This window comes from Acinonyx jubatus, chromosome C2, assembly GCF_027475565.1.
Source record: "Acinonyx jubatus isolate Ajub_Pintada_27869175 chromosome C2, VMU_Ajub_asm_v1.0, whole genome shotgun sequence".
Lineage (NCBI taxonomy): Eukaryota > Metazoa > Chordata > Mammalia > Carnivora > Felidae > Acinonyx > Acinonyx jubatus.
The window spans coordinates 89,421,066-89,446,175 of record NC_069384.1 but is presented as its reverse complement, the minus strand read 5'-3'; the positions used below and the strand labels follow the sequence as shown (position 1 = coordinate 89,446,175).

Here is a 25,110-nt window from a genome sequence, read left to right as displayed (position 1 = left end):
GTTTGGGGGATATGGGCATAACGGGTGAAGGGGAGTGGGACATACAGGCTTCCAGTTATGGAATGTGTGAGTCACAGGGATGAAAGATACAGCATAGGGAATATAGTCAACAGCACTGTAATAGCATTGTATGGTGACAGATGGTACACTTGTGATGAGCATAGCATAACATATAGATTTGTGAAATCACTATACTGTAACCTGAAACTAACGTAACATTGTATGCCAACTATGCCTCAACAAATATACATGCCAAAATTGAGAAAAAGATTACTTAAATATTAACAATGTTTATCTCTGAATGTGAGACTACTTGCAAAATATTTTTTTTTCCTTTTCCACATTCTCTTAAAATGATCATTTGCTGCTTTTATAACACCAAATAAATAATACATTGTATTTTTAAAAAAAAAAACTCCACAAACTGGGTGGCTTAAACCACAGATATTTTCTTATAGTTTTGGAGGCTGAGAAGTCCAAACATCAAGATTAGTTTCTGGCTAGAGCTCTTCCCTTGGATGACATAAGGCTCCCTCTTTACCGTGTGCTCACATAGACTTTCCTATGTACATGCACATAGAGAAAGGAAGCAAGTGAGCTCTCTTGTGTCTCCTCCTCCTCTTTTATCTTGAGATATAATTGGTATAACATTGTATTAGTTTCAGGTATACAATGTAGTGATTTGATATTTGCATATATGGTAAAACCTTCGTTTGTGATCATAATTCATTCTCGAAGCATGCTTGTAATCCAAAGCACTTGTATCTCAATGAATTTAAGAACCATTGGCTCAGTTGTGAACATGTGGTGTTTGGCATCACATACTAATTGTTTTGCAATACACTGCTCATTTATCAGTTAACATTTATTAGAAATGTTTGCTAGTCGTGTGGTACTCTCAATCCAAGGTTTTACTATGTTGCAAAGTGATCACCACAGGTAACCTCGTTAATGTCCACCACTATGCATAGTTACCAAGTTTTTTCCTTGTGTTGAGAACTTTCAAGATCTATTGTCCTAACTACTTTCAAGTAAGTAATTCAATGTTATTAACTATAGTCAACATGCTGTACATTATATCCCCATGATTTAATTCATTTTATAACTAAAATGTGTACATTTTGACTCCTTTCTCTCATTTCACTCACTGTCCACTCCCTACTTCAAGCAACCATCAGTCTGTTCTCTATATTCATGAGCTTGTGTGTGTATGAATGTGTATATGTTTGTTTTTTGTTTTAGATTCCACATATAAGTGAGATCATACAGTTTTTATGTTTTTCTGTCTGACTTATTTCACTTAGCATAATGCCCTCAAGGTCCATCCATGGTATTGCAAAGAGAAAGATTTCATTTTTTTTTAATTGCTGAAATGTTCCACTGTATGTGTATATTTAGCACATCTTCTTTATCCATTCATCCACTGATAATGTAGGTTGATTTGATTTCATGGTTATGGTAATTAATGCTACTGTGCACATGGGGATGCAAAAGTCTTTTTCAATTAGTGTTTTCATTTTGGGGGGATAAATATCCAGAAATGTACCATTAGTAGTTCTATTTTTAATTTTTTGAGGAAATACCATACTAGTTTCAACAGTGGATGCACTAATTTATATTCCCACTAACAGTGCACAAAAGTTCCCTTTTTTACACGTCATTGCCAACACTTGTTATTTCTTGTCTTTTTGGTAACAGCCATTCTAACAGGTGTGAGGTGATATCTCATTGGGGTTTTGATTTGCATTTCCTCAATGATTAGTGATCTTAAGCACCTTTTCATGTACCTGTTGGCCATTTGAATGTCCTTGGGAAAATGTTTATTCATATCCATTGCCCATTTTTAATTGGATTGTTGGTTTGTTTTTGTTTTTGTTTTTGCTATTGAGTTGTATGAGTTCTTTATATATTTTTAGTATTAACTTCTTATCAGATACATGATTTGCAAATATTTCCCCCCATTCAGTAGGTTGCCTTTTCATTTTGTTGATGGTCTGATGTCTTTTCTTATAAGAACATTAATTCTGGGGCACCTGGGCAGCTGAGTGAGTTAAATGTCTGATTTTTGGTTTCAGCTCTGGTCGTGGTCTCACTGTTTGTGAATTCGAGCCCCGTATCAGACTCTGTGCTGATGGTGTGGAGCCTGCTTAGGATTCTCTCTCCCTCTCTCTCTGTCCCTTCCTGGCCCTCTCTTTCTCCCTCTCAAAATAAGTAAATAAATATAAAAAAATTAATAAAAAAAACACTAATTCTAATTATGACCATGAGTTGATGACTTCATTAACCTGAATTACTTCTTTAGAGGCCCCATAATCAAATGCTGGCTGTGAGGTTAAAGTTTCACCATATGAACTGAGGAGAAACATGACCATTCAGTCTTTAATGGTGTGTTTACCACCTAATTCTAGCAATTTGAAGGAGGTCTACTATTCCTATCAGCACGTGAGGTTTAAATATTTAAGTCCAAGGATAAAAATTAAAGTTTCTCAGTGTAAAATGATACAGCTACTTTGAAAAGGAGTTTGGTAATTTCTTAAAAAATGAAACATAAGTTTACTTTATGACCCATTAATTCCACTACTAAAAAATGAAAACTATACCTACATAAGTATATGAACATCAATGATTATAGCAACATTATTCAGAATAGCTCCACACTATAAGCAACTAAAATTTCCATCAATTTGGAAAATGGATAAATGAAATGTGGTATATCCATACACATAAATACTGTTCAGTATAAAAAGAATGAAATGCTGATACATGCTTCAACATGGATGAACCTCAAAAACCTCATATGCAAAAGGCTACATATTGCATGATTGTATTTATAGGAAATGTTCAGAAAATACAAATTTGTAGAGAAATAAGTTAGTGGTTGCCTAAGGTGATGGGTAGGAACAGGACTGATTGCAAATGAGACTCCAAGGAATTATGAGGGGATTATGGAAATACAAAGCAGGATTATGGAGATAGATTCACAACCCTATAAATTTACTTAAAATCATGGATTTGTATATTGCAGTGGGTGAATTTTATGCTATGCAAATTACACCTCAATAAAGCTGTTAAAAAATTAAGGTCCTGTTACATAAAATACATGTCTCTGTATCACTTCAGTACACTCAAGTCAAATTCTTGCTAGTTTTCAATAAGATAGCTTCCTATTACCCCCCTGAAATGAGCTTTGATTTCTATCTCTAACTGCTTTCACAGAAGAATTTCCATCTCTAAATGTTACTTTACTCTAGAGGACTTAAATTTCTTAGTGTTTCTTTATATGAAATATTTTTCTCTTCTCTTATCAAATATCTTTAACATCCAGGTCACCTGACAGTTACACTATAACATGGAACATTTATAAGAAAATGGGTACTACAGTATGGTATAGATCAAAATTCCTGCGCTATTGGAATAAGAAAATCCTGGCTTTACTTCATGTTAGCTGAGTGACCCTATCTAGGTTACTTAACTTCTCTGAGTTAATTTCCTCATCTCTAAAATATGCATGGTATTGACAGGATTGTTGAGAATACAAATGAAAAATTAGTGGTAGAGGTTTTTACTGCAATGTCTGTGGCATTGCTTATATAGCCTCTGAGTATTAGATATGTTCTCTTTCATTCCTGGAAAATGTTTCTTTAATATATTTTTCAATTTATACATGTCACTAATTCAAAATTACACTTAGTTTAATAGGATCTGTCTCCATTATTGAAGAAAATTATTGAATCAGTGAGAAAGTATGGTGACACAAGAAAACATGTTATTTTGAATATAATGAGCTCATCAAAATAACTTTCAAGGGCATTGTAAGAAGGCAGCTCATGTCAAATATTTGTTGTATGATTTAAGTTTTTTTATTCAATGTTATGGGTTTGAACAAACCTATAACATTTAATGATTAATGATGTAATCTACTAACATGAACCTTTGTGAGAAGTGAGGTGGGTTTCACTCCTAATTCATTTTAGAGAGGTTCTTATCACAGCTAATCCAGAGGAAAAGAAAGTCCAGGGGAATCCTATTATTTAAAGATAGAACAGCAGCAGTCACTTGAGATTTATAGAAACATCACAGCAGAAGTACGGATCTAAATGTTAAGAGTTTGTATAAGTCTTTCACTACAACTCACTAGACTATTTTCAAATATGGATATGTTTTAATCCCTTCAGTAGTGGGAGACTAAGCTTGCCATGATGCATATTTTTTAAATGTTTCCAGTCCATTTCTTAGCATTCCGCTAAAGCTCTATAATATGTTCAAGTTCTAGTTTATCACAGTCTTAACTTTGTATCAATATTAAATATGAATCCTTCAGCAAGTTAAGGTTCATATGATTGCATAACAAATGTCTGCAATATATTTCTTATTCAACAGATTTTAAATGCCTTGTGCAAAGCAAAGCAAGAAAACAAAAATAAAAGGGAAGCTTGCTCTTGAGAAGTAAAACTTTTTTCCGAGTTTTGACAGTCATGCTTTCTCATGACACAAAAGCCTTATTACTATCAAAGTTCATGGTTTATGAACAGAAACCATGTGATGAGACACTGTACCTCAAATTTCAATGTACTAGCTGTGTGTCTTTTTTTATTCTAACAATCTAATAAAACAAAAATAGTTATATAACTGCTCTTGTGCCTAAGAGCATTTTGAAAGAGTTAATTAATTTTAATGAGTTCCCACTATCATTAACAGGAAAGCCTAGGTTCTTTAATATTCCTTTTTTCAGACATCAACATGGCCTTTAATTATTTATGTGGGGAGGCAGTAAGGAAAAAGCCAAGTCCAGGATGGATGAAATGTTTAATACATTGTTCTTTATTTTGCAAATGAGCTTAAATTGAGGAAGATGTTTAAAATTTGTTGACAGCAATGTAACCCCAGCACACCCAGACACAAACCCCATATGGGAGTTTTGGACTTCTCAGATGAAACAAACTGCTAAAATGTGCCATAGAAATAATATATTATTGCTCATATTTTTTTATGTTTGAAATGAAAAAAAAAATTATCTCCAGACCATGGTTCTATATGTGATTGGAAAGATATGATATGCATGAGATATATATGTATATATATATACACATATAGAGAGATATATATGTATATATATATATATATATCCACACATATATAGAGATATATATGTATATATATGTATATATATATACACACATACAGAGAGATATATATGTGTATATATATACATACACACATATATATGACTTTTTATGGTGTTATGCACTTAAAAATATGAGTATTTTTTATTCCTGGAATATGTGTCAGCAGTAGATACATGAAAAATATTTTTGCCACGGAATTTTAGAGTTGTGATCTTAGCTCAAGGGGACATGGAGAATTATAGTCTTGTATCAAGTATCATAATCATTAGTATCAAAACTTGTGAGGAAGCTGATAGTCAAACTCATGCCATTCTCGCTACTGGGAAACAGAAGAAAAAGTCAAAGAAGGGAATAAAAAGGTATTTGATTGAAAGAAAGGCCATCATTTTAATTTATGATCCTAGTTGTCAGTATTTCATTGGATCATGTATCCCTAAATGTCTTAGTTAACTGGAGTTAGCCAAATAGTGCTAAACTATTATAATATTTTTGTGTGTTTCTTGCTAAATAGAGAAGAACACGTATGCTATTATAGTCTTGGATTGCATGGTATGTTCTTTGTGATTACTGAAAGTGTTTTTGAAAATCACTGGAAAATCACTTCTAAAAATCATGGAAACATTCATCGACAAGAGATTTCTTCTCACTCCAACAATATATAACAGTACTTCAGATTTTAGTATTATGAAACAAAGGGCACTGCAGTTTTTTTGTTTGTTTGTTTGTTTTTCAGGAGGCCCTTTTAAAGCACTTCACAGTGTAAGATCAGGTTTCCATATTGCTTTAGACTACCATTATTTTCCTATTTTCTATTTTCAAGTTTTGGCTTATGCCTGCTATAGATGCTGGAATTTACTGTTGGTTCCCCGTGGAAGGAAAATTAATATGAAAAGGAAAGCAAATAATGTGTTTTGTGCACCTTAAATGACTTGCTACTGGTTTTTTTATGTCTGTTGAAAGGGGCTTTAGAAATTGTCCATTCCAAACCCATAATTTTACTTATGAGGTGGCTGAGATACAGACTTTGAAATGGCTTGTCTAAAGTCATTTGGCTAAAGTCTCAAAGCTAGTTAATACTATAGCTGAGTTTCAACTCCCAAAATACAGTCTAGCATATTATTAACTATCCAATATGCTAAACCTTTTCAGCCTAAATATCAGATAAGAGAGTTTTCTTTAGAGATAGGTAGTAACCATCTGAGAGTTTGACTATCATCTCTTTTCTTTCCTACTAAAATTATGAACCAGGGACAGGCATGGTCTCATTTTTCAAGAAAATATGAGTGGAAGTTCAAAGATATTTACCTCAGAATGCCAGTATTTTTTTTTCCTGGTCAGAGCCAGGCCCTGTTTTGCTTCCTCATTCTAAGTTCCGCCAGAATTCCAGGATTCTGAATACTTGATAAAGAGCATTGTCTTTATGGATGCACTATTCATATAATTATTTAAGTGCATTAAAAAAAATGGAATCCTAAATAAGTACTTTGAGATTTAATCACTAAATTGTATAGAAAGATCAACTGCAGATCTTCAAATATAACATAAATATCAGCGGGGCACCTGGGTTGCTCAGTCAGTTAAGTGTCCAATTCTTGATTTCTGTTCAGGTCATGATCTCAAAGTCTTGGGATTGAGTCCTGCGTCGGGCTCTGTGCTGAGATTCTTTCTCTATCTCTTCCTCTGCACCTCTCCCCTGCTCATGCGCTCTCTCTCTCTCTCTCTCTCTCTCTCTCTCTCTCAAATAAAAAATAAAAATAAACTTATAACATAAATATCAGAGAAATAAAAGGTAAAAAGAGCATTCTAGTTTTGTCATAGAATTTCTAGGATCACAGAATTTTTATTTCACTGTTGTTTAATATTCACCTGAAGACCAGGAGAGTATAGATTTATAGGTTTATATATATTTTGTACTCATTCCTGAAAGACAAAAGTTGAGATTTTTAGAGGAAAGTGACTGATCATAAACCTTTCAGTATTCTAGATTTTGAAATCTTTCTTTGCAGTTGGACTGCAAGATTGAATGAAATTAGACTTTTATCATAAGCTCGGAGATACATATGTTTTATGTCTGCATCCCACACTTGCTGCAGTTGCTAGAGATTATGTAATTGGAATGTAGGGGTCACTGTGGGTTACATAATGCAAATGACCCACAACATGATCTCTTCAGATTTTCACAGGACTTCCTCAAATGTAGCTAATTACTCTGTAGGAAAAATATCTGACTTGAGGGAAAATAATGTGATAAGCTTACTTAATGGTCATCGAGACTGATATATTGTCTTTCAGATTGAAAGTGTGGTGCTCCTTTGCTTTGCTTTTTCTTTCTTTTATTCACATAGAGATTGGAGTTAGCTGGTATTGAGGAATATGAGAAGATTTAGTAGATTAAGAGGTAAGATATGCAACTGGGTAGAAATTGAATGTGAAAGTGTTGCTTCTCCTTTGCACAACAAGGAACAAAGACAATCAGAAGTTCTCAGAACTCAGAAATGCTTTTAGTCATTTTGTAATTCATATAGATTTATATCATTTCTAGTATGCAGAAATTAAAAAAAACAGATCTAGAAAATGTATGGATGGATCCAAGCAATGTTGGTTTTGGAAGTTCACTGTAATTTGGTTTAAGCATTATTTTTTTTTAAGTAAAGTTTAAGGCACCTGTGTGGCTCAGTTGGTTGAGCCTCCAAGTTTGGCTCAGGTCATCTTGCAATCATGAGTTCAAGCCCCACATCAGGCTCTGTGTTGATAGCTCAGAGCCTGGACTGCTTTGGATTCTGTGTCTCCTTCTATCTGCCCTTCCCCTGCTCTCTCTGTCTCTCTGTCTCTGTCTCTGTCTCTCTCTCTCTCTCTCTCTCTCTCTCTCTCAATAAGATAAATAAATCTTAAAAATTTTTAAATAGGGGCGCCTGGGTGGCGCAGTCGGTTAAGCGTCCGACTTCAGCCAGCTCACGATCTCGCGGTCCATGAGTTCGAGCCCCACGTCCGGCTCTGGGCTGATGGCTCAGAGCCTGGAGCCTGTTTCCGATTCTGTGTCTCCCTCTCTCTCTGCCCCTCCCCCGTTCATGCTCTGTCTCTCTCTGTCCCAAAAATAAATAAACGTTGAAAAAAAATTAAAAAAAAATTTAAATGAAGTTTCACATTTGCTTTTATTTAACTTCAAAATTGTTAAAACAGTACTCTCAGAGTATCCCACAGTATCCCACAAATAATTAGTTTTCATAGGGTTTATTGTTTTCCTTATTCTACTTAATCAAAGGTACTAGGTCCACATATGCAATACACACACACACACACACACACACACACACACACACACACACATATTTACATTTGCTATATTCTAGATTTACAAAGCTAAGGCTGGAGACTGGGGATGTTAAGGCTTTGGAACACAGGTGTGATTTTTTTCCCTAAAGTTTATTTATTTTGAGAGAGAGAGAGAGTGAGAGAGAGAGAGAAATGGGCAGAAAGAGAGGAAGAGAGAGAATCCCAACCAGGCTCTGTACTCACAGCACAATATCATGAACTGTGACTAGATATGCAGGGCTTGATATCATGACCTGTGAGATCATGACCTGAGCCAAAATCAAAAGCCAGCTACTTAATGGACAGAGCCACCCAGGTACCCCCTCCCCACCGCCACACACACACCCTTTTTAAGTTTATTTATTTATTTTGAGACTAAGAGAGAGAAAGAAGAAGGTACACATAAATGTGATGTTTAATCCTAAGTCTACTATTTAGTAATTGTGTCACTTTGAGTAATTAATACTGTTAAAATCTTTGCTGTTTTATCTATAAATTGGTGAGAATAATAGCATCTACCAAATTGTTGAGATGATCATATACCTCACACATAGCAAATAATGTTAGTTAATATTGTACATTTGTTGATAAAGCCTTTAATATCTTTATCCCCCCAAAGTTTGTGAATAAAGGAGCCAAATGGAAACATTAATATTTCCAAGTGATTAGAGCAATATTTTTCTTAATAGGTTATCAGATTCATCACAGCATTTTAAGGAAAATTGAAAATTGTTTTGATATTTAGAAGCAGACCACCTCATCTTTTGCTTGTTATGAAAATATTCTCAATAGAGTGTTCATTGTTTCTTGATAATTATCAGCATGTAGTCCATTTTATAGTCCTCAAATTTCCCTGACTTCTCACTGATTGCTTTTCTAGTTATTGGAATGTTGGATCACTATAGAGCAAATATTATAGATATTAGTAGGTCTCACTGATCAATTCCGTATTTTATAATTTAACAAAAAAGCAAACATTAAACTTTGCACAAAGGAAATGATTAAATTCAGTACTCAATTTAAAGTATTCAGCTAATAAAGTCTTTCTTGGAAGCTTAAGACTTTCTTAAAAATAAATTAGATGAAATTCATTATTTTATAAAATTTAATTTGATCTTGAGATTGCTATATCCCCCCCCTCCCCACCAAACTAGCTACCCAAAAAGAAACTAGATTTCTATATGTAGCATTTGGATTCTTTGTCTTTTAGTGCTCTGTTAGCATGTTTCCAAGGAAACCAAATTCGATTTTCAGCTGAGTACTGCCAGAGACAAATTTGAGCTGTGCATAGGGATCATGATGATGCACAATGTTAATCTTGTAATAACTGAAAAAGAAAAAAAATCACCATTATACTATATAAAGACCCCCTTAAAACTTTCCAAAAAAGGTGTGCTTTCACTTTGGGGTGCTTTACATGACAGAAACAGCTATTTTATTTTTGATTATCACCTTATCACTGCAACAAATAATGCCAAATAATATCATAGGTTTCTATAACCTTTGTGATAGAAGTTCTTTGTAGGAGGATCATAATAAAGAGAATTTTTATTTTGCTTATCTATCTATCTATCTATCTATCCATCCATCCAGGTGATGGAATATGAATTACCAGGCATGGTAATGGGTGTATATCTCCTGCTAATCTTTGTGTAATGCTGGGATCAACTTTCTTCATGCTTTAAGATAAATGCCTCTTCTCAGAGCACTATTTACTGCATATAAGTTACACTTTTTTTAAATGTTTATTTATTTTTGAGAGAGACAGAGACAGAGACAGAGACAGGACAGATCACAAGTTGGGGAGGGGCAGAGAGAGAGGGAGACACGGAATCTGAAGCAGGCTCCAGGTTCTTTGATATCAGCACAGAGCCCGACGCAGGACTCGAATTCATGAACCATGAGATCATGACCTGAGCCGAAGTTGGTCACTTAACGGACTGAGCCACCCAGACACCCCTCAGATACTCTTATAATTTATTTTATGTTTTTAAAGTGTTTATTTATTCATGGGGCATTGGCGTGGCTCAATGGTTTGAGAGTCCATCTCTTGATTTTGCTCAGGTCATGATCTCATGGTTCATGAGATATAGAGCCCCACGAAGGACTCCATGCTGATAATACAGAGCCTGCTTGGGATTCTCTCTTTCCCTCTCTCTCTGCCACTCCTCCTCCACTCTCACAATAAAACATTTCACATTTTAAAATGTTAAAAGAAAATAAAATATTTATTTTGAGAGAGAGAGAGAGAGAGAGAGAGTGTGTGTGTGTGTGTGTGTGTGTGTGTGTGTGCGTGTGTGTGTGCATGCACTAGTAGGGGAGGGGAAGAGAGAGAGGGGGAGAAAGAGAATCCCAAGCAGGCTTTGTGCTGTCAACACAGAGCCCAGTGTGGGACTAGATCCCAGCAACCATGAGATCATGATCTGAGCAGAAATGTCTCTTAACCAGCTGAGTCACCCAGGTGTCCCTGGATGCTCCTATAATTTAAAAGTATTATTCTTTGATGGAGCACCTGGATGGCTCAGTAGGTTGAGCTTCCCACTTGGGCTCAGGTCATGATTTCACAGTCTGTCAGTTGGAGCTGGGTGTCATGCTCTGTGCTAACAGCTCAGAGCCTGGAGCCTGCTTTGGATTCTGTGTGTGTCTCTCTCTCTGCCCCTTCCCTGCTTAAAGTCACTCTCTCTCTCTCTCTCAAGAACCTAAGTGAACATTAAATTAAAAAAAATAAAATAAAAGTATTGCTCTTTGCTAAACTTTTATGCTAGTAAAAATTGTTCTATTTGTCATGAAAAAGAATAATGTGGCATTAAAGTAAAAGTATTCTAATTTGAGGTTTTATGAAGGTTCTAATGCAGTAGAAATCATGATGTAATTAAAATGAGGTCCAGCTCTTCAGATTACAATTAGCGGAAGATTTAGAATTTTTATTTTCCATTTACTGAGATAAATTTCAAATAAAAACATTAATATGATTTACAAATATAACATATAATTATATATATCTTTAAATCTGAATTATTAAAATTTGGAGAAGTGGTATTTATAATATTAAAGAATACCCAATTTTTAGAAAAATGTAAAAAAAAATTTACTAGAGTATCAGATCTAAAGAATATATGTAAATAAGGGAAGTGATATTTGCACGATGTATTTTTGTGGGATAGTGAGCTTCCTTTTAGGATGATATTTTTCACCACTGTTTAGGAAAAAGGTCTATCTGGGAGAAACATAATGGGGGATGTGGAAGTGCAAGTTTTGTTGAGCAGTAACAATGTGGATAGCTAAAGCAATTATTGAAGAATTCCAAGCATTTTTCCACTGTTAATTGTTATGGAATTTTCTGGTACTTTCTCATTTCCTCTCCTAAACACTCATGCTCATAAGTAATTATGTCTTTGTGCATCTGCAAATTCACTAGTCTGAAATAGCCTTTTCTAAAGGAAGAATATGAGAACCTTTTAGGCTTTAGGGAGTATACTGGTATCAGAAGTTAGTTTGGTAAAACACAAAATCATTGGGAATCATCTGGCTCCCTTCTGAAATTTGCTTTTTTCTTGACTAGAGAGATATTTTGTGTATTGCATGTCTAATACTCTGTATCTTGAAACCTAGATCAATTCATGCTTTCATTAAGGAGTAGAAACACTCCAGGACTATTTTGTAAAAGGGAAGCTTCATTACTTCATTAGGGAAGATATTTTTGTCTGTTTTTTTTTAAATCTCCAATTGTAATGCACAGTGTCTCTTATGTAATAGTGCCTGACTTCTTAAGTGCATAGCTGGTACATCTATTGAAAGAAATATGAAAATATATATATATATATATATATATATATATATATATATATATATTTTAAAGGTCTCTTTAACAGAGCTAATAAATCAATTTTTAAAAAAATATAAAACCAAAAATAATAACAAAGCAGTTCTTAATTTGAATGAGTGGTCAAAACTTAATGAATTGAAATTATAAGCCTTTTACCTGCTCTGTACCACTAAAAACACCCTAAATTATTGTCATGTTCACTTTCATTTGCATTAAGTAAAACTAATTTTCGATGGAAATGAAAAAATATAATTACTTATACTTGACTAAGTGGTTTGAATTTTTTTCCCTATCAAAGCTGACCAAAGGTTTTACCTCATTATATTTTCAGCTTAAGGTGATGGTTCTCTTACTAATTTCCTATGACACAGTGGATTTCTCCCTCTTCATTTTGACGGTCTCCTAACTTGTATTTTCATCACCTGGGTAATGCAACTGACAAGTGTGTATATGAACACTGACACATCTCATCGATATATATTGTAGTCAAGGAGAGTAATTTGCCCAAAGATCATAGCCTGCCCAGCAATTTATCTCACACCTGCCCAGACAGACACAACAGTCTAGCTCATCCATCAAAGTTCATGATGTAAGCTCAGTGGAATTTGAAACTTACAATAAGAAAATGAAATTGGTGTAATCAAGATTATATGCAAGGTGACATAAAGCATAGAGTTACAAGTCCGTATTTTAAACCAATTATTTGTATCCATCTAAACATTCAAGTTTATTTAAAAAGATATGCGCTTAAATATACTTTTTTCAAATTATGACTTTAAACCAACTGTTTATGGATTTTGAATATAGTAATTTCCCAACATAAAATATGAATTAATAGTAACATTTAAAAGTGTAAACAATTTTCAACGTAGAATTATTAAGCTAGGCAGTTAAGTCTCACACATTATAGAAAGGCAGATTGCAGATAGAAATTTATTTTATTTCTGTGTTTCCAACACATTCTTATGGTATCATAGAATTTAAATGACAGAATAAATTCTGACATTATTCAATCATATTATAATAAATACTATACCTTTTTAGTTCATTATGGTCGCACCTTAACATTTTAAGTGTTTTAATACATTATCTTATTTTCAAAATCTTGTTCCCCAGAATAAGTACTTGGAGTAGGCAGATGATAATATCCCTATTTTACAGATGAGAAAACTAAAATTTGGAGAGATTAAGGACCTCGATAAAAACTGGGTACTGAAAGTATCAGGAACAGAATCTAGATCTTCTGAAACCAAGACTTCTTTTCCATAGTGCAAGACTGTCTTCTGTGGTATTCATGTGTTTCAGAAGATATTGGTGAATAGCAATGAGTATCAGAAGTTCAGAACTGAAATGGACCTTGGTGACCATTAAACATAACCTACTTGATTTTATAAATAAGAAAATGAAGTTCTGGGACACCTGGGTGGCTCAGTTGGTTAAGCCTCCAACTTAGGACATGACCTCGCATTTCATGAGTTTGAGCCCCATGTCTGGCTCTGTGCTGACAGCTCAGAGCCCAGAGCCTGTCTCGGATTTGGTGATTCCCTATCTCTCTGTCCCTCCCCCACTCACACTCTGTCTCTCTCTCAAAAATAAATAAACATTAAAAAAAAATGAACTTCAAACTGAGGGAACAGAACAAAGATGAGAACTCAGGTTGCTAGATTCATACACCAGATAGATGCTCTTTCTAGAACAACGACCTTCTCCTCAAATACTTGGTATGTTACTTGCACATGATAGAGCATATGAATTAACTATCTCTATTTTAGGACTCATAATATAGAGGCAACATTTTCCAAACAAACTGTTCTGCTGACCAGATGATAGGTGAGTTTTTTTTCAGGTACCTATTCACAAAACTTATGCACATTATATATATTATATATATATGCATATTATATGCATATATATGCATATTATATATTATATATATTATATTATTATATATATAGTTAACATTGATGGTATAGTTAACATTTTCTATCTATCATCTATTTATCTATATAGTTAATATTAACATAATATAGATATGTAGGTGGATAAGAAAGTATATCCTGTTTTTAGGGTAGGCTTAGAAAATTAGTTTTAAAATATTAATGATAAGATCTTAAATATATTAATATTTAATTCAAGTAGATCTTGATTAATTGATCTATTTATTTCCATGATAGCCATGTTTAGATTTCCTACACATTTAGTACAGGGTACATTTTTGACAAATGGACATGGCACGGGATGGTAAATATCCTAGGTTCTAGTTTTTCAAGTGTTCCCTTTTATGTAAACATTTGTGGAACTTAAGTCTATGCTGGCAAAAAGGGGAAGACAGTCTGAAGGGAGATTATATGGACTAACTTATTTGGGTCAGATGCTTCAAATTCCAATATTTCAGAGGGTGAAATTAGCAACAAAGATCCAATTTGTCACACAGTTTAATAGTGCAATAGATCTCATCTGTGAACTGGAACACTACTGTCTGCATGGGTTTGGAGATTAGGAAAGGGAGAAAATGGCTGAAATCCCACAATGGAGTTGTGTTCTGTTGCTGTGAGATTATTTTGTTTCTTACAGAATTATTTTTATTGATGCTAGCACAGAGAGGGAAGGTCACAAAGATCCAGTATCATAACTTTTGGGTAAATAGTGTCAGAGTTAGTAGCCAGAGCACTCACTTGAAAGTTGGGAAATATTCAGCTTGGTTTTCACTTGTCTTCAAGATTCACTGGTGTCTTTAGGTGCTCACATAACCTCAGACATCTGCTTTTTTTTCAATTACAAAAGGATGAAGTTAGGTTTGAGGATGTATTTTTCCTTCTACCTGTCAGTCTAACATGAGGAGACACTCAATATCTGTTTCAGTTGTGGAATGTATTGGTTTTATACTCTTGAAATCTGCCATGGTCTCTATGCAAAGATGATTCATTTTAATACAGCTCAGTTATCCTTTGACTAATTGTTGGCACTCACTGTGTACAGGACTGTCCAGTCTGCAGTGTGGAAAGTATACTCGTCATCTCATAGCACTGCCAGGTTGCAGTAATTGCCTTGTTTTAATACTACCCTCTCCTTCAACTGGTAAGAATTACTGTACCTTTTTCCTCAGATGAAGTATTTCATTAGGCAATATGTGACCTCTGGATGGAGCTTATTATTCTAATTACCCAGAGAGATGGATGAAACTGATTACCTCAGTCCTTTCAGTGCCTCTATTCTTTACAATGAACTTTTGTTGCTGCTAGAGTTACTAACATGCCATAATATCCCTCAAGTTTGGCTTATGTAGCTATCAGAGAGAGAACCAATGTGGCATTTGATAAGTTTTATGCCATGGCCACAAATCGTTTTTATGACCTATTGTTTGCTCTATTATGATAACCTTAAGAATAGCATTGTAATTTCACTTTAGCATGGCAGACTGCTTTAACTGCATTTTCTGATATTTTCATTTTTCAAGCACAAAAATGAGACTGTCTGAAAACTGCAGCTGTACTACTTGTGAATGAGTTTTGGTCTTGTTTAAGTGACCATAGAATAAATAACAGCAATCATACAGTACAAGGAAACATTAATGAGAGGAAAGAAAATGATGTTTCAAGCCATTCCTATAATTTTTTATTGTTTGTTTCTGTATGCAAAACTTAATAAGATCTCTGTTTCTTTCTCACCATTGCTGTCTCCATTGCAGCAACTGGTTTCTCCTCATCAGGTTGTGCTTTAGTAGCATTGTCAGTAGTGTTTGTACCTAAAGATATTTCTTTTCTTTTGACAAAACTACCAAATCGCCAAATTTCCATTTAGTATAATAAATAGCTAAAGGACAAGAAAGATTTGCATGCAGTAAAAAAACAAAACAAAACAAAACAAACAAAGAAACAAAAAAACTAGCCTTCCATTTTTGTGCTTTGATAGTCTTTTCAGATGCAAATTTTGTGAAAGTTTATCAATAACAGCTATTATTGTTATTATTATTATTATCATCATTATTATTTGTTAAGTATGTACTATGTGCCAGGCACTGTACCATCTATTTTATATTAATTATTTTTTGGGGGGTGTCATCCCCATTTAAACAATGGGCAAGAGAGGCTTAAAAATTCTACTTTGGGGGACTTAAGCAAAGTATTAGAGAACAGATAATTTTATTGTAGTTCATCGAAAGTTATTAAAACAAAGCATATCCTATTGCCATATATTCCCTCATGAACTTCTAACTTCCCAGGGCAATTATGTAAGAGAAAAAAGTGTAGCCTAAACTAAGTATGGGTTATTTTAGTTTTTTTATTCATTGCTAGTTATGAATTTCATGTAAATTATAGGCATATGACTTATGACTTACAATCGCGTGGCAATCTGGAGTATATGACATCTGGAGAGGCATGTGCTTCATAGCCCCAGTGGTCACTTATGACATAAATTGTATGTTAATGCAAAACCTGCTGTGGCCTCTTATGATGGGATCACCTCCAGAGATTTCACCACATTCTTTAGAATGTCCCCCAGTGATACACATCTTTATTCACTGAGGATGAGAACATTTTTTCCAACTGGCCAAAGCTAATCAAATGAAATTATAACTGTAATCCTCAATGCTATACTTGGCATACAAAAAATTCAGTAAATTTGAGTCTTGTTACTATTGTTAATATTTTAAGGCTGTGTCTGTTAACTACATAGAATGACCATATTGGGAAATAATGTTTGCAGCACTGGGAGAAATGAGATTCATTTTTTATTTGGCTTTGGAATGACTCTAAAACCAACTTCAAAGAAGAAAATCCAGAATTTTTTGATTAGTGGCAGTGTGAGTAAATGCAAAATTTTTCAAGTGATACAATGAAGGACACCAGTCTTTTGAATACTTAGGCTTAATATTTTATATAAAACACAATATTCAGTGCTTGATAATTCTGCAATCCAATAATAGAAAAACAAAACAGTAATATAAAACACATAGAATTTACTGTTTACTTGGCACTGTGCACTTTGCATATTTCCTTTCCTCACAACAGTTTCATGAAGTAAGCTCTATTATTATCATCCCCATTTTACAAATGAAAGAAGAAAGGAGATAGCTGAAAGGTAACTTGACCAGGATAGCAGAGCCAGCAAGTTATAAAGCTAGGACTTGAACCCAGGCAATCTGGCTATAGAACCTATGCTCATAATCAAAACTAGGAACAACCAAGAACAAGCATTTTAAAGTACAAAAAGGAACTCATTGGCTAACTTCTAAAGATTATGAAGTAAAGTTTAAAACTAATATTAGGGGTGTCTCGGTGGCTCAGTTGGTTAAGCATCTGTTCGGCTCAGGACATGATCTTTCGGTCTCTGGGTTAGAGCCCTGCGTCTGGCTCTGTGCTGACAGCTGAGAGCCTGGAGCCTGCTTTGGATTCCATGTCTCCCTCTCTCTCTCTGTCCCTTCCCTGTTCACACTGTGTGTCTCTCTTTCTCAAAAATAAATAAACATTAAAAAATTTTTAAGAATAAATATTAAATTGACTAAAAGTTGTATTTATGTTTTAGTAAAAGCTACTGACACAATTCCATTAGATTTTATATTCATAAACTATATTTGTTTTCCACTCACACGAATTTTAATAGTCCTGCAAGACATGTGAGTTGTGTTTGAATGGAAACATAGAGAAATATTTGGCTATTCTTGACTCACGGCAGTTCAAAATATCCAGGAAAAACTGTTCAGCATTTTAGAAAACTATGTTTCTTTATAAACACTATTATTTTAAGGTAAAACATACATGAAGAATGTTATAAGTAAAAAATGTTATTTGTCTCATTACCAAAAAATACACTCAGAAGACATTAGTGTTCAGATCACTGGAGGTATTGAATGCAGTTAGAGAACAGCTGTGAATATTCCTAGAACATATGTAGACTAGCTTGTTTTGCTCTAGTGAGCAAAGAGTGGCCGTTTTGAGTTGTTAAAAAAAAAAAAGGAAAGAAAAGTGTAACTTTAGATAAACGAAGGTGTTTTATATGTGTCTCCCCCAGAAAACATTATTTTAGCTTTGTTTTTAAAAAATGAGTCAATTGGGGCATCTGGGTGGCTCGGTCGGTTGAGCGTCCGACTTTGGCTCAGGTCATGATCTCGCGGTCCGTGAGTTCGAGCCCCGTGTCGGGCTCTGTGCTGACAGCTCAGAGCCTGGAGCCTGTTTCAGATTGTGTCTCCCTCTCTCTCTGCCCCTCCCCTGTTCATGCTCTGTCTCTCTCTGTCTCAAAAATAAATAAACGTTAAAAAAAATTTAAAAAAAATGAGTCAATTGATAATGGTCACCTGTGATTTAGGACTTGTGAATTTGTATGTTGTTACTGAGGAAGTGGAAAAAAAGAATTTGAGCATTTTTTTCCTTACTTATGTCTACAATAAGTTTCTATAAAATGTTAATTCTATTTTTTAGGAATTAAAACACACTGTGAACTATTGTGCTGATTGTATCTGGAATTCGGATACAGGAGCAAGCTTCTAAATTATTTGAAAAAAGTATATGCCTTCCCAGCAATAGTATTTATGTGTATGAATTAAACCTTGTATTTTTCACTTTTAGTAACTAGCATCTGCTATGTTCCCTCTTAATGATAATTTCAGATCTACTGGAGTTTGTTGTTGAAGTAATTGTTAACATTATTTACCTGTTGTTATATGTTGAGATAATGAAGGAAATATCACTTACATATATTTAGATTCCATTATGAGTGAATCTTAGCTGTTTGGGTTTGGTTTCTTGTTTGTCCAAAGGAATTAATCACTAGAAACCTTACATGAGCCAATCCCTGGAGATTTGTGTCTCAATTTTATAAACCGTTTCAGGGAGGACTCTAAAATGTTAGCAGCTTGCTAGGAATAAATAGCTACATTCCTCTACAACTACTTAGGATAAAAGCGAATTTCTTGTTGTAAAAAGTCAAATTACATATGCTAAATTACTTCTTAAAATTATTTTTAAAGAGAAAAATATTTGTGTCTCCAAAATTCAAACTACTTTAAGCTCTCATCCAAAATGGGTTTGATTTTACTATTTTTAAAAATACATTTCTCTCATTTTTTTCCAAAATGAATCATTAAAAAGATCAATGAGTGGGGCGCCTGGGTGGCACAGTTGGTTAAGCGTCCGACTTCAGCCAGGTCACGATCTCGTGGTCCGTGAGTTCAAGCCCCGCGTCGGTCTCTGGGCTGATGGCTCAGAGCCTGGAGCTTGTTTCCGATTCTGTGTCTCCCTCTCTCTCTGCCCCTCCCCCGTTCATGCTCTGTCTCTCTCTGTCCCAAAAATAAATAAACGTTGAAAAAAAATTAAAAAAAAAAAGATCAATGATTGTTTAATGAGCTTAAACTCTTTCAATTCGTTTCTATTATGATATTGTTATAATGCAAAAATTTATTCTTAGATAATTTCTCATGAAATTACTTTTTTTTATTTCTAAAGCAATGTCTAACAATGCTAAGCTTTTACTCTATGATTTCTTTTATTAAAATGTTAACAAAAGAGATTATTTTTTTTCAACCGCTGAAACACTGCTATGTCAGGATTTAAACATAACTTTAATTATCGAAGCCTGGTGGAGCGGGAAGTTGCTAAGGGAGAGAAATACTGATGAATTAGAACTTGAACTAGAGACAAGAATTACTAATTTTTTAGAAATTGTGCGGGCTTCTTAATGGTGCTTGGTTGCACACATTTCCATCTTAACCCCATCCAGGATCATTGATTTATGACTAAATCATAAGTGCCAGATAATGTGTAGTGTGCATAAATCCTGATTCTGGTATTAGGTTGCTTTTCTTATGCAGAGATATCTTTCTAAGAATGAAAAGTCGATTCTCTTACCCTGTAGTATCTCTGGTGAAAAAAAGAAAATCTGTTAGTGCATTTCATAAAAATCCTGCTGAACAAGAGTGCTTATTCTTAGCACCTGGGCAAAGGAAATAGGGTGGAATTTTTTTTCCCCTTCAGAAAAAGACAGGGAAAGTATTGCATAACATCTTATGGAGCTCATTACAAATTTGAACTTCAAAGACTAAACCAGCAGTAGAAGAAAGAACCAGTTAGGATTCATAAGTCAGAACTTTGAACTAAAACAAGAAAGTAGGACTTATAAATTCAGTGAAAACGGCCTGGGACCAAAAGCACTGATTTATAAATATGTCATTTTTATCCTTAAGATGCACAGGAAAGATTTTTTAAATCTTTGAAAAAATTAAAAAATATTTTAAATTTAGGATTTATTGGCATGATTTGTGACTCTCGTAGACTTTAAAAATCTGCTGATGATCTTATAAAATATAGCAAAATGTTTGAAAATTTATTTGAAGTATATTACATAAGCCTTTTGAGGTATCTGAGCTATTTTGTTTATAGATTGTTTTCTTAAAATTATGAGATTTAAAATGGAGAATCATCATCCTTATATCCCCTTAGTTATATGTTACACTGATGTATTATGAGGATTATTAATGAGTTTTGTAGGAATATGTTTAATTCTTCATGTTGAGCATGAATCTGGTCTTAGAAGGTTGTTTCCCTTTTAATACCTCTTTATTGTTTACTCTCTGTCCAGCTAACTCACTTCCGTCATCACCTAACTTTGTTTTAGCCACACTGAATTTAGCAAGCAGACAACACATATTATGTTTCCTAAAAATGAAACTTTTACATGAAACTTTTACACAGGTTTTTCAATTTACAGCAATTTCATGTTACAAAACCACCTTATTTTGAATTGGAAGTTACTTTGCCTGCAGAGTGAAGGGGAAATCAAAGCATCATCTTCACACTAAGTGGATCTGGATAACTACATAGTATTATTCATGGGAAAACAATGTTGCTGCTCTTTTCTTGGTCATGAGGAGCTATTTTATAAGTTCTGCTAAGGGCTTTGAATTGTTACATCCACATGCCAATGTAAACATAGTCTTTGAAGTAGAGTTGAATCCCAAATTTCAACTGGTTTTAAATACTAATGACTTTAGTTTTTAAGTTTGTGTGTGTGTGTGTGCGCGCGCGCGTGTGTATACATTTGTAAAATCACTAAAATAATGTGGACTTAATTTGCAATTTTCAAACAAGATTCAAAATTCTAAAGTTACCAAGAGTATATGCTGAACAGTCTCCTTATATCCATGTACCTAATCATCAGTTCCTCTTCTCATGGAAAACAGTATTGCCCATGCCATCTGTTAGATCCTTACTATAATACTGTCAACTAATAGAGAGAAATATAAAGATTAAAATATTAAAAAGTTAACTCAAATTCCACCCTTTCATAAACATTGTTAATAGTTTATGAACATGATTTTAATAATTTCTCAATTAAAATATACAGTTGGAAAATAGAAGAGTTTTAATGAAATAATTATTTACATGTTATATTAAGAAAAGAGCAATATTTAACTATGCTTCACTATGAGATATATTAGTTTCTAAAAGCGCCCTAATATGGGAAAAAGAGAAAAAGAGATCCTGAAAAGATCTGAGAGCCTGAATTCATCCTTTGTTACCGTGTCAGTTTAAGATGACATCTATTAAATAACTACTTGCAGGATGTTGGAAATAGCATACATCCTACATCTCCCATTAAGCCCCAAACCTTGAGCACTAATATTCATTTATTTTTTGTTACTTATATTTTCAAGGGTACATTTTGTTGTGTGTCAGTAATTTCCAACTGTTTACTAGTCCATTTTTTTCTTCTAGAAATGTTTACACTGTCTTTTTATTTTTTTAGGTTTTCAATGCTTAATACTGTTTTGTTACATTTGCTTCATTTCTGAATGTTAAGTAATATCTTATTTGGCTGGATAATTATCTTATATTTTAACAGTCATTTTAGTTTTTATATTTAAAAATGCAGATCAAAGGGGCACCTGGGTGGCTCAGTTGGTTAAATGTCTGACCTTGGCTCAAGTCATGATCTCATGGCTCATGAGTTCGAGCCCTACATTGGGCTCTGTGCTGACAGCTCAGAGCCTGGAACCTGCTTCAGATTCTGTGTCTCCCTCTCTCTCTGCCCCTCCCCCACTTGTGATCTGTCCTGTCTCTGTTTCTGTCTCTGTCTCTCTCTCGAAAATAAATAAACATTAAAAAAAACTAATGCAGATCATTTAAGCAAAGTTTTATAGGACATCATATATATATATATATATAACAATTTTCACTTAATTCTGTCTTCAGATATTTTTTATTGGCATGTTGTATTTCAAAACACTATACATTTATTTTTGGGACAGCACTACCCGTATTTCCTAGCACAAACAAACAAACAAACAAACAATAAATAAAATAGTGTTTCTCTCAGGGATGTAGATATAAAATCCAAGTTAAATAGCAAAAGGTGAACTATAATACTGCTACACTGCAGTCATTTCTGCTTTTCAAAATAACTATTTTTTGTGATAACATCCAACTGAAAGAACAATTATGAAAAATAGACATCAACATACACTCTGGAAACCTTCTTGACAATATCCTATTGCCACTAAAATCCAATCACAGATACAGCCACAGTTAGCTGCACTTGCCTGCTGATTCATACCATGTGCATCTTTGGAAAATTAATTCTATATTGCTAAGTGTTGTCATAACCATCCTGGTAAATCCCTGTTGAATTACCGGTCCCAAAGCTAGTCTGTATACTGACAGACACAAAGTGACTTTCAAAGCACTGATGTAATTGGAACCACTGTCAACACCATTTTAGTTTCTGCCCACCCCGCAATCTCTTAAGCAGACTAGAGTGACCGCTGATATAATTTCCCCTGTATCTAAAAGTATTAAACCTATCCCTTTTGTGTAAATAATGGGCCTGATGGTCATCCTTCATGCTGTTTCTACCCCCAGAATGACACATTCCTGTAGAGAGCTCCCAAATAGAAAACAACATTGTACATTTCCTATGAAGTCAAAATCACCATAGTACTGTTTTTTGTTTGTTTGTTTTTTGGTGTAACAATGAAAGCCATTTTAAAGAACGAAACTGTCCAAAAGAGTAAGGCTATACTGAAATGGAATATTTCCATATTTCCAGACAGGGCCTCTTCCCTACTTCCTCCAAATTCAGGTGCATCAAACTCTATATCCTGACCATAACTGGGGCCCTCCAAGCAGGCAAACATGATGTCAATGGTTGTGGCTGGTGAGGACAAAGCTGGAGAAAATCTGGTGTCATGACTCCCTGGAGGTGGCTGAAGTGACAGTGAAGCCTTGAGAGATAGGTGATTGATGATATCTAAAGGAGAGCTATTTGCCTAGAGACCAGTGGAAATAAATGGGGCTATTTTATTTTTTAAAAAAACAGTAAGTACTTTATCTTTAAATTTTTGTGTGCTTGGAGGAACCTGTCTGTTGCCTTTAAAGTTGAAGGATCATGAACTCTTTTTATAACCATATTTATTATTAAATCATTAAATTTATCAAACATTTGTGTATGGATTTCTAGTGACTGATAAATGGTATAATGGTGTGTGTGTGTGTGTGTGTGTGTGCACGCACGCATATGTAGAAGATTCACCTCCAACAGGGTCATGTGGATAGGGGGTACATCTTAGAGATTCAGCTCATTGAAATAGTTTATCCTTCTTTTCCCCATCTTTACTACCCACTCTGGATATTCCCTCAGCTAATTTTGTGGGAACGTTAGTCCATTGAACCTGTGAACTTATTTTACAAGTAATCAATAAAGTATTTTGAAAATTCACAAGTATTTGAGATGCCTTGCATGTATATTTTAAATAGCAACAAGGCTGTGTCTAGGCAAAGTGAAGGGGTAAGTTAATGAATTTAATTATTATAGATGGCCAATATGAATAGTTCAAGCAAACATTATCTCTTCCTCAGCAGGAAATTTTTCTGCTCGAATCACTTTCATAATTGCCTCAGGTATCCACTTTACCTGAGTAGGCGGCCTTCAGCTGTCTCTATATAGTTAGAGTTAAATTAGACTTGACTGAAAGGCTCGGCCTCTCAGGGATATTTTTAGAGAATTTGGGGGATTCAAAGGGTTAAGACAGCCTGCTCCCTGGGCCACTAAACAAGATGACAGTATCGTTATAGTTTCAAGTAAGGCATCTCTTCATCTAAGTGTGTTTCTTTTTGTTGTCGTTGTTGTTTTAATTTTGATCTCCTAAAAATGTATTTCTTAATTATTGGGAACAATAAGAAAGAGCATCTTTTAGCAGGGAGCAAAATGTTCAGCTTAAACTTGTTATTTGACAAAATAGAAATGAGTTCAAGGGGAAAATAGTGGCTTATTGGCCTCTTCTATCCCCTGACCCCAATAACATGGTCTGTGTACTTACAACCTTGTGGTATCATTTAGAGCGGAAAAACAACAGGACCTGTAGAAGGTGGCCTTCTGAGCCAGCTCTAAGAGAGTTTTGTACTGAATGTCTGCTCTTATGGCTATCGGTTGTTGTTACTAGAGGATTGCACCTGGCAAAATACAATTGTTTTTAGAAAAGGAAGTGAGATTTGAGGTATAGGCTAATTGCTGATAACTGAATGATTCTAAAGGAAGAAAGAACATTATGGCAGTAAAATGTGATTTCTGTGATCTAAAGTCTGCTTTCATTCTTCTGTACAGTCTTATTGAGAATGAACTCGAAACATTGTCCTAGAGTGTGGAATTGCTTGTGAATTGTAGCATAGCAGAATATAAATATCTGTGTGCTACCGCATCACTGCTTGCTTTAACTCGGGGTTCCTTTTAGCAATCTTAATTGGAATACCATAGTCCTGAGTCAAACCAATCAATATGAAATCTATTTTACCCATGATAAGCAAATGACTGGCTCCATTAACATCAGCAACTGTTGTGCCTGAAAAGAGGAGGGCA

At 34.3% G+C, this 25,110-nt stretch overlaps 1 protein-coding gene and 1 pseudogene across 11 annotated transcripts in view; one reads left to right on the top strand and one right to left on the bottom strand.

The window, feature by feature from the left end:
- The window catches only part of LOC106973863 (NADH dehydrogenase [ubiquinone] 1 alpha subcomplex subunit 12-like), a 31,651-nt pseudogene extending 14,997 nt beyond the window's left edge, over window positions 1-16,654 (bottom strand).
- Window positions 1-25,110, top strand: part of NAALADL2 (N-acetylated alpha-linked acidic dipeptidase like 2) — a 1,320,599-nt gene that overhangs the window by 1,176,270 nt on the left and 119,219 nt on the right. The gene's annotated exons all lie outside the window — the stretch shown is intronic.